The 19,066-nt window shown below is 40.2% G+C and overlaps 1 protein-coding gene across 4 annotated transcripts in view; it reads right to left on the reverse strand.

Annotated features, from left to right (window-relative positions):
* Positions 1–19,066, reverse strand: part of plxna4 (plexin A4) — a 214,489-nt gene that overhangs the window by 113,820 nt on the left and 81,603 nt on the right. The window lies entirely within an intron of this gene.

Here is a 19,066-nt window from a genome sequence, read left to right on the forward strand (position 1 = left end):
GATAAGGCATGAGCAAGTTTCTGTTTAAAAACAAAAGGCTTGGGCAGTGGGAGAGCTCAGCACTGATTTACACACTTTAATAAAATCCAAATACAATTGTTCGGCTGTAGATAAGCAGATGAATGAAAAAATAGGAGAAAAGCGCAAGCCACTGATTTAGGGTCTAATTAATTCATGAGATAACTGCAAACTGCCTGCCAGAGAGACAGACAGACAGCATGACAGAGACAGGATAAAGCAGGAGGATAGCCAAAGAGACAAAGAACAAGTAAATTTGGAAAGAGGACAGAAAGAAAAGTGAGAGAAAGAGGATCAAAGAGACTTCGAGATCAAGGTGCAAATTACTGGGGTTTTGGGCAAAATATAACCACATATTTGTGACTAGGGAGGACCAAATTTAAACATTTATGAGATTAACCACTATTTTGAATATTAGAGAGGGTCTGTGATGGTTACCCTCATAATTACAGTTTGAACCCCTACAAATCAGTCAAATTGTAAGGACGGGGTCTTAAAAGCATGTTTCTAATTCTACACATTAAGTTTAACAAAATTTTCAAAATTTAATTATCCAAGTTAGATCAACAAATTAGTCAGAGTGCTTATTTTTACTTTGTGGAATGGCCGGAGGTGGTAACCATGGCAACAGGAACCTCACTTCTATTAGGATAAGTATCAGACAGAACATTGAGAAAAGATAAATACTGTCATTATTTCCCGTTTTATAACAGGTTTACATATTAAAAACTTTATTTAAAAAAAAAGACTTCAAGATGGTTGGCCGTTAACTGAGCTAGGGGGTGGAAGAAAACAGATTACAAACCAAAATTTGCATACAGAAATTAAAAGGTATCCTTCAAAAGAGTTGAAGAATCCGAGTGAGAAAGAGAGAAGGAAGTGTGCATGGTGAGTGTAGTCTCAGGGCTGCAGTGGTATTTGTTACATAATTCCTGCTAGCAGTGTAACATCATGGCTGAGTGCTTGTGCTGGGTGAGTTTATGCAGCGCTGGGCCTGTCGGAGCGGTTCGGCACACATGGCGCATATGCGGTTAAAGCTCTTAATGCAGTTCCCGCGTGACCCCGGCAGGCCATGTCCCAGCCAGCTGCAGTATGAGACGGATGGCCAGCTCCCGCTGGGACGTACAGCCACTGGGGTGCAGGGGTCTCTAGAGGGTATTATCCACACAGGACATCATGTTTAATTTACTCAAAGATGTGCTAATTATCATAAATGCGTGGGGGAATTAGGAACACATACTGGAGAATAATTACGGTATGGTTCAGGTGCAGAGAAATGAGGGTGCTAACTAAAAGGTCTATTTTTGGTATTGTTGATACATTTATTTACCGATTTAATAAAAAGAGCACAGAAAATCATGAAGAACAAACAGGTTTAGGAAATGAAGCAAGCCAAACTCGAACTCAAATTTCCCACATAAGCACCAAGGCCCAGCGTTAAACTGCTAAGCCACAGCTCCATTTGATCTGATCCTTATTTCAAAAGGATCATGAAGGTACGGTGCAGCCCGAGTGTACATGTATGTATATCTGTGTGTGTTCAGCAGGAGGGAGGACAGAAACGCAGCAGGCACTAGGAGAACATCTAAAGTACATGAGTGATCTGTCACAGTGTGTGTTGTGCGTCTGCTTTTCTGTTAGATCCAGCAGAGATCTGTGGGCTTATGAACGTCACCCTCATCAAACGTACATGCATGTGCTTTTAATCAAGACATATCTGTTTAACTGTGTTTATCAGCCCCGTAACAGAAGGTCTGTGTGTCTTCCTATCTGTCTGTACATGTGCCTATCCCTCTGTCTGTCTAGTCAGATGAGAGAGAGTGTTTGTGTGTAATTAATTGGATATGTTTGTAATTAGGAGTGAGTGAGCAACACATTTGGCTTTGTTTGGCTGCCTCAGCACAGAAAAAAGGAGTGCAGAAATAAATTGATTACACAGAATTGTAATTACAGTGAAATTATCTCTTTCACTCAGGGGGTTAATTACTGTCCATACAGTAAACATGCACTGTTATTACTCATGGGCCTACATGCAGGGTCTCCCTATTAATTCTGAGGACAACACTGCAAAAATGGGAAATAAATACAGCGGAAATAAAGAGTGTGGACCGGTGGTGTCCGATCAACATTATGATGGTGGTTCATCTCACCTCCTATTTTTACTAAAGGTCAGTGTGTGGCTATTACTCTGAAAAAGCAATGTTGCATTTTGTAGTTCACGCTTTGTAGTTTGCTCATTCCTCTGACAAATTATTTGTTCTTCCAGCTCCTCTATCTTCATTGGCTTAAACTGAGGGGTGGAACTTAAATTCCTTACAGTATAGGCAGTGATATTGTATAATATTTAACTTTTAAAAAACATATTTAAAATAAATGCTGTTCTTCTCAACTTCCAATTCATCAAGACTCATCATGATAGTTAAAAAAATGTATCATGGTTAAGCACAATCATGTTCAACTGTGATTAATAAGAAACGTCTCTTGAGCACCAAATCAGAATATTAGAATGATTTCTGAAGGATCATGTGACATTGAAGACTTGAGTAATGGCTGCTGAAAATTCAGCTTTGCCATCAAGGAACAAATTACTTTTAAAATAGAAAACCGTTATTTTTACTGTTTTACCTGTATTTTTGATAGATGCAGCCATGAAACAAATGTGCATAAGACACTTTTCAAAAACATTTAAAATTCTTACAGACCACAAACCTTTAAATGGAAGTGTACATTCACTTTTTAAAAAAAATGCTATATATATAAGCTTTATCACCCTATTTTTTACATTATTCTTGTTGTGTTAGCAACAAGTGAAAGTCAAAGTCTTTACCTATCAATTAAAATCCATCACTTAAATCAGTTAGGATGCTACCTTAGAAGGTAACTGCAGACACCAAGGCCATTCACAAAGTTCTGGAACAGGGCTAATGTATCTGCATTTAACCATAACATGACAAGCTGGGTAATCTGCATTTTATCCATCCACAAAACTGAAAGATCAAAACACAGTCGAGTCGACCAAGTGTCAGACTAACTCCACCTAACGAATGAGTTCTCATCTCCCTCCTCTTTTCTCTTCAATCTCCTTTATTTCCTTTGGATAGTGATCTTTTTTTCCTAGCAGACTGTTGAAGGCAGACAGTAATGAACCGTCTCCATTTAAAGAGGAGAGAGGGCAGTAGAGAGATAAACGCTCACACTGAGATGTGTTATCTTTTATAACTGTGACTAAAACACTGTTTAATGGGTGACTACTCTCTCATCAGGGCTCTTGGTTTGACTCTGTTAATAAGCTCTTCTCCCAGCCACTTAAAAAGACCCGTCAAAGCTCACGACACAGACACACCAATGCTGACACAATTACTAATAGGCACAATTATAGGATATAAACACATTATAATCAACTAAACATATTGATGTATGACACTTGGTCCAGTTTACTCTACCAAAAAGGTGATTGGCTTTTTTTTTTTTTTTTTTTTTTTTTTTTAGGCAGTGCTTTCTTTGGTACAGCGGCCAGTGTTATGGTAACTTCTATTCTTTTTATACACTCTCTGGTGAGACTCAACTCAAGCTAACACGCACTTGTGCTCCCATCAAAAGAATCTGAGTGCAAACTGACTATCAGAGAGATGGAGAGCACCCTGAGAGTTTGATCGTTCACAGCAACAGAGAGAAAGAAGGAAACATCTCGTTTTTAAAGCAGACAGCATACACCTTCAGCTCCTCCACCGTAAACTCAGAAACAGAGAGTGAAAGATGGACAGAACGAGAGAAATAGAGAGAGAGTTTGGCGTGTTTGATGTCAGACCACATTCCAGAGGCTGTCTGAATCCCTCCGACGATCACTGCGGCTCTCGCTCCGCCAGTTACCATGGCAACAAGGGCCTGCATGGTGGACCGGAGTTGGAGGGTGTGTATAGAGAGAGAGGGAAGGAAGAGAGTCTCTAACTGCAGCCAGGTACCCAGAGGCCCATAGAGACCCAACATCTTGGCACAGGGTGACAAGCTCTTTTCAACTCCCTCCTTCCATCTACCTCATGGCTTTTCTTCTCTGGAGAAACAATACCGTCTCGTCTCGCGCAAATTTCTCGCAACTGCTTCACGACTGAAACGTCCTTCAACATCAACGCGGAGATGTATGAGGACTCTCACTCCTGTGTGCAAGGGCAAGACGCATGAATAAGTCATTTGTCAACGTTCCAGTTGGGACGTCATAAGACGAATCGTAATTATCAAAGTGTCACTCTTGGTTATGAACAAAAGCCATTCCCTGGCACTTAAGATTGGACACTTTAGGGACTGATCGCTTCATTATTGTGTGCGCTTCCAACCCAAAATACACTCCTACTGTCCGTCACTGTCTTAAACCAATTGAAGCAGAACGGGCTTATATTAAAGACTGACGACTTGTGCATGAAAATGGAAGTTATGAGAAAGCTCACATGGAATATGAGCCTTTATGCAGAATTTAAAGCACAATCTTAGACAAAACTATTCACATCTTGAAATTTTGCTTTTCACCTATAACGGAATTGAGTTTTGAATACATTTCTTATTATTTTGTATCATATAACACCACCTACGGTGAAATCCCATAGGTCCACGTAACTACATTAAGAATCTTCTGATTGGCTGAAACTGTGACACAGCAATTTGCAATCAGTATGGACAGACATATTGCTTGTCGCACTTTATACATTTGGCAAATGCTTTTATAATGAATGATTTAATTTTCATCAGCATGTGTGTTCCTTGGGAATCAGTCATGAACTTATAAGCCATCCTTCTGGTGACTATCCATCCATCCACTCAGCATTAATGTGTGTTCATTGTTTAGCCTGATATCTTTTGACGCACATCAACAGATAATACCACTGGAGTTTTGAATGAAAACACGAACACAATCAGCAATAGCTGATCATTATTATGATTAGCCCTTGAGAATCTGTAGGACAGATCGTTAATGTTGGCGGTGGTAAATGGAGAGAGTCGTGGAGCATCACTACAACCCTCAGCACCTTTCAGATCCAATCAGGACAACCATTTCTCACCTCTTCACTCTATTAGAATATCCTTCAACAACAAGCAAATTAATTACAACTCATGGAAAACTCAACATGATTGTGTGTGTGTGGGGGGGGGGGGTGTGAGAGTATCTGGGTGATTTGGTAAAACCTAATGAAAAGTGCAAAAAGCTATGCATGCCAGCTTTACAAATGAAATGTTCAATCTATTCATTAGCAAGGACCATTAGGCAAAACCTCACAGCAAAACAAACAAACATTAGAGCCTATTTGGAACAATGATGGATGGACTCCAAAGAGATTTTTAGTCGTTTTTTCACCTAGGAGAATGTGACCTCTGGCAAAGAGAAAAAGAGAGCCTGTTTCACTAAAGTACCAACTTTGCCTCAGATGTTTCTTCTTAAATGTCGTAGAAGAGATAAAAACGGAAACAAATGAGACATAAGAGTAAAGAGCTATCAAATGGATGTGGATAGAATCATGATAAATGTCTGAATATCAAATTAAATTAAAATCAGAATAAAATTAAAAATTAATAGTAGGCTTTGATATCTTGGCAAATCTGAGGCACTCAGTGGAGACACTGAGATTACTAAGGTCTTTTTCCTCAAGAGAAAAATCTGAGAAGCAGGAGGCTTTCCTCCATTTACTGTCTATGAGTCTGAAATAAGATAAAGATGTCCTTTGTGATTTTTCTTTCATATGAGTTTGCGCATGATTGTGTATGCCTTATGGGAAAGTGAACAAAAAAAAAATAATATCACTGACTCATAATCAAGTTACTGAGAGCCAAGGCGTGTGTGTGTGTGTGTGCGTGTGCGCGAGAGACACTGTTAGAGAGAGCGAGACGGAGAGAAAGAGATCCCAAATTCTGCTTGGAGTACTTCTCATATCTGACTCACAGTGCAAAGTCCCTCTGCAATTAATCTCTCCTTTAAAGTTTCTTTCTGACCCTCCCAAAGGCTTTCCTCTCATTCTCCTCTTTCGCTGTCTGTGTGTTTGTGTTCAGTGAGGAGTCATTGTGGATTGGGGCCTATTTGATGCAGAATCACAACAGGAGTGGAAATGAGAATGAGGAAGAGGAAAATGAGAGTGCAGGGCCAGTAATGCTCAAAGACATTTGCTCTGTTCCAAAATCTAGTGAGCACATAGAGGTAGAATTTTAAGACACCACAGGCGCACATCACAAAAAGGTACTGTAGGCAATTTAATGATGTTTCCTCCTAAGATAACTTGTTTTATCGAAATTCTAAGGCAGCCTCTTCTGTATCATTAATGGAGAAGACAATCCCAGAATGAATTGTGCAGAGCTAAGATGGTGGATGGCCGATGCGAAAGAAATGTTGAATATAAATAAACACTTCAATCATTGTTGAAAAGGATAAAATAGTTGGATGTCATTAAAAATGTATAATTGTACCCAATAATTCGGTGTGCTCTATGTATTTTATGGTTAGTAGAGTATTATGCTGTTATCTCTACTCTCTAGTGTTAATTTCGTTAACGAAAAGCATGATGAAAAATGTTCTTTTTCCATGACTAAGATGAGACGAGACGACACCAAGGTCATTAAATGATAACTGTGACTATATTAACATGCAATATTGTTGTCACTATAAAAAAAAGGAAAAAAAAAAAAAAGGACCATGCTGATAGGGAAGGTGGAGGTCATTTTGAGAGGGCAGGTTATTTTCTCCTCGAGTCATCCAGGAAGACTAAGAAAAAAAAAAGGAAAAGACAGTGATTGAGAGACAGGAGAGGACATGCAGGGAATATTAGCACTCTCTTCTTTTCTCCTCCATCACTCCACAGGGTGCCTCTGTGATTTGTGTTTAGGACGGCAATCAACAAACGAACAGAACCAAAATTACAAAACTGACCCCAAAACAGCAATCTCAGATGGCTTAAAATGAACTTGAACTTTTTTTCAGACTCTCTCCGTCGTGTGACGTCAGTGACTACTTCACACAGTACAGAAACACCCTGGTGGGGAACAGCAGGCTGGATAGGTTTGATTAATGGGACTGATGGCTTTAGAAGGTGGTGTATATTTAGCATGCTAATATAGGCTCTGCAGACGCAAAGGAGCTCTCTGATATATTGTTTTGAGCACTCTCTTAACAGACCTCTCCATTAAAAAGTTCCATAGCATCTGCTCTGAAACTTTTTTTTTTTTTTTTAATGGATAACAACACCTTTACATTCACTGAAGAAAATGTAAGTGGTACTAGCACATGCAAAACTTGCTAAGGTGCTGTGGGTGGTTGCCATGGTGTTGCTACATGGTCGCTAAGATGTTTAGAGAGACTTATAGTACATTAATAAGGGGTTGCTTTGGTTTTCTGGGTAGTTCTCGGTGGTTGAAGCACCGCTCAAACAGAAGTCGCTTTCAAACAAAGCAGCTTTCTGTTGGACTAATGCAAAATCTGCATGTTGAAATCTTTCGCCATTACGAGAAAATCCCGACCTTTTGAAATGTCTGGATTTCTCCTGCTAAAATTCACTGATAAATGGTAAATGTGACTGGTTGTGAACAAATCTCTAAAGGTGCATAGTAATTTTAATGCTTGCCTTAGCAAACACTACTACAAAGAAAAGTAATTTTGCTTTATTTATAAAATACAGTATACAGGAATATTTGTGAAGATGTTCACAGCTGAGATGTCCTGCACATTTGTACTTAGAATAGTTTTGGCTCTAAAAAACAGTTACACTTACATTTTAACATGCAAGCACCCTTAAAGAACAGAAAAAGTGCCAAAAAGTATGAGGATAACCTCATTCTGATGAAACGTTTTCTTGGACATAGCTTGGTGAAGTATGAAGGAAAATGCTTATGAACCTAGAAACCTCTCTCACAATCTCTTTTGTCTGTAATTCTGTTCCCCTTTTTTCTCTCAATGTTTCTATTTTCTTCTTTTCCATGCCTCCTGTCAGCCAGAAATCATGCTGTATAAAGAGAGTCTGGAACAAAATACAACCTGTGGCCTTGGCAAGCTTTTCTATCAGGCTGCCATTGTGGCACAATGACACATTACCCGTGGTTTACGATCGCACGCACACACACAGCAGAAATGTGCTGTCTTGATGATGTCTCCATGAGTAAGAATGTAATGAATGCTGACTTCAGACCCATCAAAACAGACGAGCATTAGCCCAATCCAAGCGTGACAGACAGTCAATAAATACTAATCAGACTTTGCTCACCTTTCCCCAGCCTGTCTGCATGACACAATGCCTGTGCTTGACATGAGTACCCAGATATAAACCCCCAAATGAACAATGTGGCGACAGAGTCAAGTGACCTGATTTGAGTTTCATTTTCTAGATGCTGTGCTTTTTTGGTCTTTCGCACCCAAGTAATTCACTATGTACGATTTTGGGCCATGATTTAGCAGTCTGAATGCCCTTGCGATTAACAACAAAAATATTTTTCCTCTTGCTTGGTCAGCTGCCTTATTGTTCGTCATTAGAATTGCTGCCCATTCTTCTTCTCTTGTTGATCATCTAAAGCTCACTCTTTAAGAGCCGTGCCATGTTCTTTTACTTCCTACTCTGCACATCCGTCCAAATTTAAGAGCTGGAGAGAGAAAAAGAGTGGGATAATTATCAGCCGGATACTCTTGCAGGAGGTAACCCCCTCCTGCCTTTCTGTCTAACATAGAATTTTCAATAGTCTAATCACTGCGCTGTTCCGGGGGCTCGGTGGTCTTTAATATTTTAGGCAAAGAGGTTGACCTGTTGTGCCCAAGAGCTGGGAATTCCCAGAGGACCACCGTGATGGCAGAGAACTGGAGATCTGGCACTTTAGCTGTAGCCTCGGAATGACTCACGCCTCCTGCGGTTTACACAGTGTTTCATCACCTGCCTCCAGTCTGAGCCAAAGAGTTTTTGCAGAGATCTTTTGATAACCATTATTTAATGCCTCTGTAAACAAATAGTTGTAGTAAATCACATTTTAAGCTATTTGGGGAGAATTGAATTGTCTAAATTGTTTTGGCACCCAATTTGTGAAAAGGTTTTTGTCGTACATGCTAACTGTTTAGCGAACGCGCCCTTTTTACTGTAGTTAATGTGTGCATCATTATCTAATGATTGCGCTAATCTCTGAGAGTGTTCATTTGTGTGCGAGTGTGTATTACACTTTGATGGAGTATTGTGAGTGCCTTGGGGCAGAGCTTATTAACAGAGTCAAACCAAGAGCACTGATGAGAGAGTGGTCACCCATTAAACAGTGTTTTAGTCACAGTTATGAAAGATGACACATCTCACAGTGTGTTCATCTCTCCCTTTCTTTCTCCTCTATTATTTGCGCAATTAAAACAACTTGTAACGTTTCCCAACGGAAGCCTCAACCAAACAACTTGCCTTCCTCTTTCCGTTCTCTCTCCTTCCGCATCATTCCCATCCAAAGTTCTGTCTCCGCACTGGATGGCTGAACCTGAGTTCCACTGTGGGCAGGTGTTAATGCATATTCATGAACACGCTAATTCTCATCCAGGCTGCCATTGTGAAGCCAGTACCGTAGGTGGTAACTAGCCTTCACTCAAAGTTAAACAAACAATACGGTCGTGAAAAAGCTTCCTGGACAGCAAATACATGCATATTCATGAGCGAGTCACAAAGGTGGACGGCAGCCTCAGCAACAAATTATTGAGGTTCAGGGAGATTTTGGAGAACAAATCTGTGTTTTTATACAAGAACTGTTGAGCCAAAACAAGAATTTGACAATGGGTTTACTATGAGATTGAACAAATATGGACTTTATTATACATTTCTAGAGCTCTAAGCCAACAATGGTTTTAAAATTTTTGTTGGGGAAATTTCACTGAAGCATTTGATTCAATTTCAAAACCTAATAATGTCTGTTTGAAAGATTTGCCATGATCTTCCTGGTTTACAAATTAATGCAACTTGACTGGTCAAAACCATTACTGGAACATCAGACCCAATGAAATTAAAATTAAAGTTTTAGTCAAAATATTTTAGCTTTGAGACCATCTGTTGTCTCCTAAAACTTTTAACAGATATATAACATAATTAAATCCTGTTGGAAAAAAGATAAGCCATTCAATACGTCCTGCCCAAACTTTGCATCAATAGAAAATATGGCAACACAGGACAGAAAAATGCCACGTCAATACCATTGCATATGGGTCTTTAAGGCTAAGCCACCAAGAACCATATAACACAAATAAAATCTTGATGAAGTGATAACTGGTAGAACTGGTTCTCAATTGACTCACCTGGTTAAATAAAGGTTAATAATAATAATAACAGTGTATCATTTCAGTCTAAGCTCTGAGCTGCTACCATGGCATAATGTGCTGTAACAAATTTTGCTCCTTACACCGTGTCTACAACGGACATGACTGTTGTCGCGTCGCACCGCGCCACAACAGCTAAAAGCTGTCTACACTGAACGTGACAAACCGACCGTTGCAACGCACTTGGACTATGTCAGAAATAGAATGGGGAATCCGTTTACTGTCGGGAATTTGTTGTGGAATTTGCCACATCCAGTGTAGACAATATCACTGATTATAATGGATATAATGGACCGCTCACGTCCGGTGTAGACAAGGTGTTAAAGCTATGCGAATCCAAAACTTCCAAGGCATCAAAACAGGTCTTCGCTTCAGTTGAGTATGAGGAAGATACACTATGGCTTGTTGCAGAAATCAAAATCTCCTTCCAGTTATTGTAATTACCCACAAAAACACGGCTGCGACAAAAGGTCCTCTGAGAAAGAATTGCTTTCAAAGGTGCACTCAGAAGAATGAAGTTTAATCAAAAACACAGGTTCTTTCAAAAGTGAAGGACACACCGATATAGAAAAAGGCATGCTCACACACACAGACATCAATTTAATGTAAAAAAATGTATATATTTTCCACTCCACTCACATGCACACAAAATATACGCATTTTTGAAAGCACGTCGTTTCCATGGAAACAACATTCAACAGATGTTTTTCTAGGCAGTGCCATGCCACATTGGGCCAATGAGTTTATGCTTTTTACCCTCAAACCTCAAAAACTGATGGCCATACATAATTGAAAGAGACTAAAGACACAGGAGACCAGATTTTCATGGGGGTCTTATAAGACAGGCATGGCAAAGGACACCTATATATCCTAAAGGACCTGGATTTAAGTGTCATCTGAACATTTATTTAAAAAAGTGCCTAAGAGAGAGACATCAATAAATGATTTATGCTCTCTTTATATCACTGCCTGACAGATTAATCAGATATTCACTCCTGGGAGTGAAGATACTATCATAGCACTATGATGCCCAAGGAGTCAGTCACACTGCATATTAATGAGGAATGGGATGTGAAGGAAGACCACATGGTCTTCACATGTGCAAAGATAATGAGGCAGGTCCAATCATGAGTTTTCAACAAGCATCAATATATTCAGCGTTGGGGAAGCTACTGTAAATCTACTTAAGACATTTCCCATCATCCCAGCATCAGGATGATGTGCTAGCAAAGTTACAGCTGCTCACATCACTTTAGTTGGAGTGCTCAATCTGAAAGCATGATTGGCAGTTAATGTAATCAGAGCGCATGGGCTAAAGTATGGCTAAATTCTCTCTATGTCATGATGTTGTGATGTCATAATCCCTTGTAAGGGATGTGTTATGATGCGTTTTTGGCACTCCTGATGAGTGTTAGTGTGACCTGTAAAGTCTCGCTCTGTCACTCATGGGGTGTAATGACACTGAGAGATAATGACTCAGCATTTCAGCGGGGTGGAAACGTTCTCTGTGAATTTCAATAAAGCAGATGGTAGCGATGCTATCAAATATGCAGCTCACAGTTTCACTTTTCCTCTGCTGCGAGGACAGTTGGGTCTTTATTTAGCAGCTTTAGCGAGACAAGTCTGGCTGTAACTGGTAGCCGAGAACGTGAATCATGAATGGCGAGTATCCTGAACTATGACTTGTCTGGAGAGGACGCTGAAAACCAGGTGGTATCATCCTTGAGTGTGCCATCTATTTTCAACCTACCATTCAAAATCCCATTCAGCATGAAAGCGAATCTCCACTCGACATGCCAAATCAAAACCTCCAAAAAGAAAAAGAGGCGAGCTCCTTTGGAAATGAACCCCCTTGACTCGTCCTCCCGCTGCAGCAGCCAATCACACTGTGAGACAGCTGCATCTCTTCTCTTCTCAGCGCTCGTCCTACAGATGCTTGTCTGGCTGCTCCTGTGGACTGATGAATCCTGCAGGTAACGAGTCAGCACAGGGAGGCATGCTGGGACACGTGGCTCTTCTTTTGCGCATCTCGTTTGCCTAAATTTGCATTCATTACGCATCAGAAGGGCTCAGAGAGGAAGAAGGGAGTGCAGTGTGGCGCCATAGTGGATTGTGGGAGCTCAGAGGGGGGCAAGAGCTCTCAGGGGCTGGAAAAACAACTCAGTGGGTTATTAAGCACAAGGATACAGCAGTTCACTGAGGTGAGAGGGAAGAAGAGAGTGTCAGCGAGCGGCAAAGAGAGAAAGAGTTTGCTCCATTCCAAAACCTAGATACCGATGTAGCATTTTAAGGGATCATAGGAGCAGCTTAATTACAGCGCTTCCTAAGATACCACATTTTAGTCAGATTCTAAGGCGGCACTGCATGTATCCTTTGCAGAGAAAGCAAACCCAGAATGAGCTCAGTGGAAAAAAAATACAAGATGGCGGAGAAAGCAGGAGAAATGAATATAAAAAAGTATCAGTAACAATACTTGTAAAGGATAAATTTACTGAATGGAGTATTGTTCTTAACTTTGCAACATGCTAAAAATGATGATTAGGATGCTATCTCAGGAGGCTCACTAGGAACACAGCTTGTTTGTGTGTGAATAAGCATGTTTCTTCGAACTGTGTGCAGGTTGCATGTGGAAGTGAGCTACACCGGGAGTCAAAGGTGATTGAGCAGCGAGACAGAGGAAAGAGGAGAGGAAGAACATGTTTAAACGTCTCGATGCACACGCTCAGACAAACCCCACTGACACATCACAACTCCTCCAGTCTCCTGACAAATCCTGACAGATTAAGTGCTTTTATCTATTCACCATTTACCACGAGAAAAGCATTTATGAGAGCTGGGACAGTGTACATTAGTAATATTCCCTTAAGCACTCAATCATGTCAACAGCAATTTGGAAAAGCAAAAAAAAAGTAAAAGGTCAAGTCTTCTTTTTTTTTGTGACTCTTTTAGATATCATGATAGCAGGAGGACGGTATTTGTGTCAGAATAATTCTCTGAAACAGATAAGTTCCTGATCCCCGTTTCCCTCTACTGAGCAGCAGAAGCAGAGGGTTATGTGTCTTCTCATAACAACAAATAAAGAAAAATGCAGCAGAGCAGAACAGGTACACAGTACATGTCTAAAATAATACAAAACAATTAGGTAGATTCAATGGTAATCCTGCAGTTGTACCTGGAATACAGGAGATCATGCTTAAACTGACAAAATAATGCCTAAATAATTCTAATAAATTAGCAGAAGTGATGTTATCCTAATGTTGAGTCTAGTATTTTAACCACAGATCAGGGTGAATCTTATTAACCCACTCAAAAAACAAGTCATATTTCACTCCAAATACAAAGAAAAAATATAAGAAACTGTTTCTGATTTGTTGTGAAGAAAATTATTTGTTTTAGTACAATTGTAATATATTCACGAAAAAATAAGCATTATGTGTAATGTGAAAAAAATGTTAAATAAGTGTCATGTAAGAGTAATATTTGTTGTACCGTCTTATAATTTATGCTAAAAAAGATGATTCTAAAGAGAAATTAATCTAAAGAGAAATTAAGAAAAAAAAAATGAGGAGAATATGCACCTAATTCTCAAGAAAATAATGTCACAAGATAGCATTCATTTTCAGAATATAATTGCATAAATATAATAATGCCTAATTTCTTATTTTTGGTTTTGATGCTTCATCCTTAAAAGCTTTTGTGTATGTAATTTCGCTTTTGTGGCTTTGTTTTCCAAAACTGCAAGAGAAGGTACTTTAAAAAATGATCTACGCTCTTCTGAACCCTCATGAACTGATGAGGACAGGAAGATCAAGTCAACCAGCATGTTCTCAAAGGCTTAGAAGAAAAAAACATCACGACCAGTGAGTCTTAACACAATTTAAACTAATCACTTTCATTACAGGCCTGATCGGGTTATCTGTTCTTGTTGCAAACAGCGAGGATATTAGCTTTATTCAAACTGCTCAAAATAGTCAGAGAAAATGGAGTGAAAATGCCAGTAATTAAGTTACGCAGCTATGTTCTAGGCGTAACCACGGCGACACTGAGCTCAGTGTCCATGCCGGTGATGAAAGCCAATCATGACACTAAGCAGACTCAATGCAGTCTGATCTCCGGAGATTATATCTGATATAGCTCATGCATGTTCATAAACAGATAATGGAAGAGAAATTTTATTTAGGGAGCACATTTCTACAGCGAGAGAAGGCAAACTGTGGTCTATACTCCTTTGAGAAGCTTATAAGAAAGTAATGTCCAATGCATACATCTGCTCAGCGCCTTTATTGACTGCTGGGATTGGGTCAGAGCTGTAAAACACACTCTAAATAATGTTTACTAGCGTGTTTATGTGTGAGAGTTGTGTGTAGTTGGATTTCATATACAGAAACAAACAATGCCAGAACCTGTTCATACACACAAACTCATAGACACAGGCATTCATTTACACTGTAAACACTTTATATCACTGACCAAAGGTTGAGTTCATGCCAAAGAGGACACTGGGGACTGAGAGACTGTTCCAGACACAAACATATCTGTCATTTCCTTCAAATAGAGATGAGACAGAGCCATATCAACACAGAGCAGCTCATTCAGATCAATACACACAAATACCACTGTGTAACCCATTCTACACACCAGCACACCTGGATCTGTAGCATTCTGTCTCCTTAAATCAAACCTCAACCTTTAAATCAATATCAAAAGTGTCAGGCTGGCACGAGGAGACAGACAGAAACAGCTCAGGAGTCACTTTTAATGACTAAGAGGCCAGAAAATCTGCCAATCTCAGCTGACTTTCAGTGACTGTTTGAGTAAGATAGCCTCGCCAAATGGTTAAGACGCAACACTCTGTTGGGGTTACATGAAAAATTATGCTTAATAACACCAGGGATCTCTATTATGGAAGTATATAGGGTTGATTTTGACTTCCTTAGGTGTTAATATCACCACAGACAAGACCTAAAACAAAACGTTGCTCTACTAAGTGCACGATTTGATGTGTTGGCTCATTGCTCTGGCATGTGACCGCAGAGCCAGTCGCAATATGGCCTAAAGGTGTGGGGTCTGGTCACAGGCGGTCAGATGAAGAGACAGCGGAAGAAACTCAGACGAGGGCCAGTGTGCTTCATTAATCTCTCAGTGGCCATCCCATCTGGACTTGGATAGAAGGGTCAGCGGCCACATGCAGGTAGAGAAAGGACAGGAGAGATGTGAAGATGGTCAATAAGGAAAAGAAAAAAAAAGAGGGAGACGGTAAGTAGATGGGGTACATCATGAAACTAAAGAGAGACATGCATGGTTTCAAAAGGTAGTGAGCTATGTTTTAAAGATGCATTAGGTTAGCATTACTGTTCTTCATGTAATTTAAGTACCAATACCACAATGGCGGTATCAATGGTGGTGAGTTCTAGTTAAATTACACTGATACTACTGAGTTTTATAGAGTAGTCTGCACAATAATCACCTGAGACTGACTCTATAGGTCGTTTTTCAAGCACCTTATTACGACCTATATTTACGTTTTAAAGTCATGCGCCCTCTAGCTGGCGTAAAAATAATGACAGTGTCGTGTTACGTCTGTCGTCATGAAATTGTCGTTACCAATCAAAATGCATGTTCATTTAAATGCAATGTGTGAACTTTTTTTATTAACGACCACACCTACCCCAACCCTAAACCTACCCTTTGTGATTTACACATGTTCCGTGGGATTGAACCCACGATCGCATGATCACATGATTGCATATTGTTATATATTGCAATGCTCTACCATTTGAGCTACGCAAAACAGAAATATGACGCAGATAAAAGGGAACAATGCATTAAAATGAAAGTGTCCTGTTGTTGAGGGGCGAAACTTTAGAAAACGCTCCTATGGGTCGTATTTCAGGATTTCAGGGAATGTTGATCACCTAATCCACAAAAAAAAGAAGGGTTTTCACCTTGTATACACTTGTTTTATCTTCTGGCTTTAGACCTTTTCTTCTTCAGCCACACAGGTACTGATTCTCCTGTTGTCCTCGCCGATAAAGCATGAGCGTAAATTTCCATCCCCCTCTTTCTCCCACTTCACTTCCTGTCAGCTTTCTATACTAACCTATTTTAAAAAAATGCCAAAAATGTATAAAAAAAATATAAAATAAAAAAAATTAGCTTAGCAACATGCTAACGGCAAACTTTAACAATCGTATGTCTCTTTTGCAGAGTGGCATTTGTTATGTTATGTAGAGTCTTCCAATTGAGTCAAATTATGAGCTTCTGTGACAGTTATACTTCTGTCTAAGAAAGCAGCTGCCTATGTAGGCAGTGAGGCAGCTCACTACGTTTTGGAACCAAGCTATTGCAAGAATGTGAAAGAGCCAGAGAGAAGCAGTAATTACCAGGCGCTCTGGGTACGTTTTACCGCTCTCGACCCCGAGATGGCTCTGTGTGAGTTGTAGTGAGCCGGCTGGCAGGGTGGGCAGTTCAGAGCAGACAGCAGATGCTGCCTGAGCCCGGCACACAGATGCAATCTGATCAACGCTCAACAGTGCCAGGGGCCAGAGAGAGACAGACCAGACATACGGCACTCTGGCAGGTAAATCAGAACCGCCTCGTCTTTGCTGCGACTCCGCAACTCAAAGCCCTCTGCACCCTCTTTGCAGATGGAAGCACACAGACTTCCTTCTCACTGTCTGGAATGTGACTGCACCAGTGCTACTTCCTCTCTGCATTGCTGTAGAAAAGAAGCATAATGCCTAAGGTTGTGATTCATTAATCAGTTTCAGACCCAAGAGAAACCTTATTCTGTTCACCCTGACGCCCCTCACTTCTCAATGCTGACCGCAAATCCCTTTCCTTCTCTATCACTGTCCTTCTAAAGTATAGATATGACAATGCATTTCTAAGGCAAATCCTCAGGGGAGCCGCCTCTGAAGGAATCCGGCTGTTTGGAGGGAAACAAGGATTCCACAGATAATTAGCTGAAGGCAAGGTTGCTTTTTATCAGAAAGCTGCACATTTCTGTTGCCTTTCTTTCCTCTCACCCAATCATGTGTCTTTTCTGCATGTAGCAGGGCATTATTAATCAATGTCCAGGATAATAAGGTCCTACGTGGCCAGAGATTGCAGTTTGCGGCAATTGTGTAACAATTTTAAAGGTCCACTGTGCAACAAGCCAAAATGGGGAAGCTCTAAGGGCCAACACATTCTTTATTGTCCAGCAAAACGGAAGGATGTTTGGATTTAGAAGGATGTGGATATGGATTTGGCCCAAAAACTAGGTCTGCAATAAAGCCACTTATCATAAAATAGCAAGATTCCACTGTTACACGTGCTTGGAGAAAGATAAAAGTGTAAAACTTTAATGTTCACATTCTCTTTGATCCTGCAGAACATAATGAATTCATTTTCAGGCTGCTAGAACAGCATAAATCTATAGAAAAACTGAAGGATGAGAATTGTCTGAATACGGCTGAAATTGATGTCAAAAACCTTTTAGCTCAACACCTCCACAGTAACGGATCAAATCTAAACTCCTGGCAAGAACTCCTGTGGTTTCCACTATCCTGATTTTTTTTTATTTTTTTTTTATAAATGTTGAACTGAGTCAATGCTAAATTTGCTGAGTGTGGTAGCTGGCTGTAGTTTCTGGCTGTAGAGTGATTCTCCATCGCCTAATGGCTCTGATCTCCATGCCAGCTCACTGGCATCCACGCCAGCCACCCCGAGAACCACACTGAGCGTCCTGAAGCACTAAGCGGTCCTGTGCGGCCCACGTAGGCATTTTCTGAAATAGCCCCAGAAAGTGTTTGGATGTTAAAAAGGGTAACCGGGGGCTGTCATAACACTGTTTAATGCGCTGTGGCACTCGGGCAACCCAGAGTTCACATTTCTAATGGATGAGCTTTGGGAGGACTGCTAAAACTGTCCCCGCTGATCAGAGCAGGCCCACTCCAGTCATGTAAGAAGGATGCATGGAAAGTAAGCCAGCCTTTGATGTATGCAAAGTGTTTATGTAACACACAACTCACAAGGAGATGGGAAATGAAGTATTAATCAACGAAAGAACCATCTGGATATGAAAGGTTTACACCTGGAGTTTAGCAGAGGTTCATTTAATCTAAATATCCTATGTGTTGAAGGAGCAGGAAGTTTTATTTCTTCAGTGTTTATGCCATGGCAGTGACACCAACTTTAACCCTCTTTTAAAAATCTAGACACCCCATTACATCAAAGGAGTACAAAAATGTCCAAACAAGCTAGAAATAATCATAACAAAAACAACCCCCCATTCTGCACGTGCTGTCAAATATGAGACTGATATATTATCCTGACAATAATGTCTGGATTGCATTGGGTCAAAGGGGACAGCCATATTGATATGTGTGGTCGGCAATGGTGAAACACAGAGGCCAAGTCAATTGTAAAGCAACAACATATCATTCGGCTCAGACGCTGACCTGGGAGCAGTTCATTGATCTGCGACTGTTTCTCTCGCTCTGGGAATACCCACATGAAGGAACTGCAATACAATACAATAATGCTCCAATAACACAGGCTTTAAATAAACATTATAGCAATCTAAAGTGACTATGACTCTTACAGAGTTAGGCATTACATTTAAAGGAGATCCAAGACACAATATAACACCACAGATGCCTAAGAAACCACACACATAGAACAATTTGAGAATATAGAAGCTCATTTAAGGAAGATGAAACTCCCAATGACAGAGATTCATATGTGTGATTAATAAAAGCCAATGAACGTTAC

The sequence above is a fragment of the Megalobrama amblycephala genome, linkage group LG14 (assembly GCF_018812025.1).
Source record: "Megalobrama amblycephala isolate DHTTF-2021 linkage group LG14, ASM1881202v1, whole genome shotgun sequence".
Classification (NCBI taxonomy): domain Eukaryota; kingdom Metazoa; phylum Chordata; class Actinopteri; order Cypriniformes; family Xenocyprididae; genus Megalobrama; species Megalobrama amblycephala.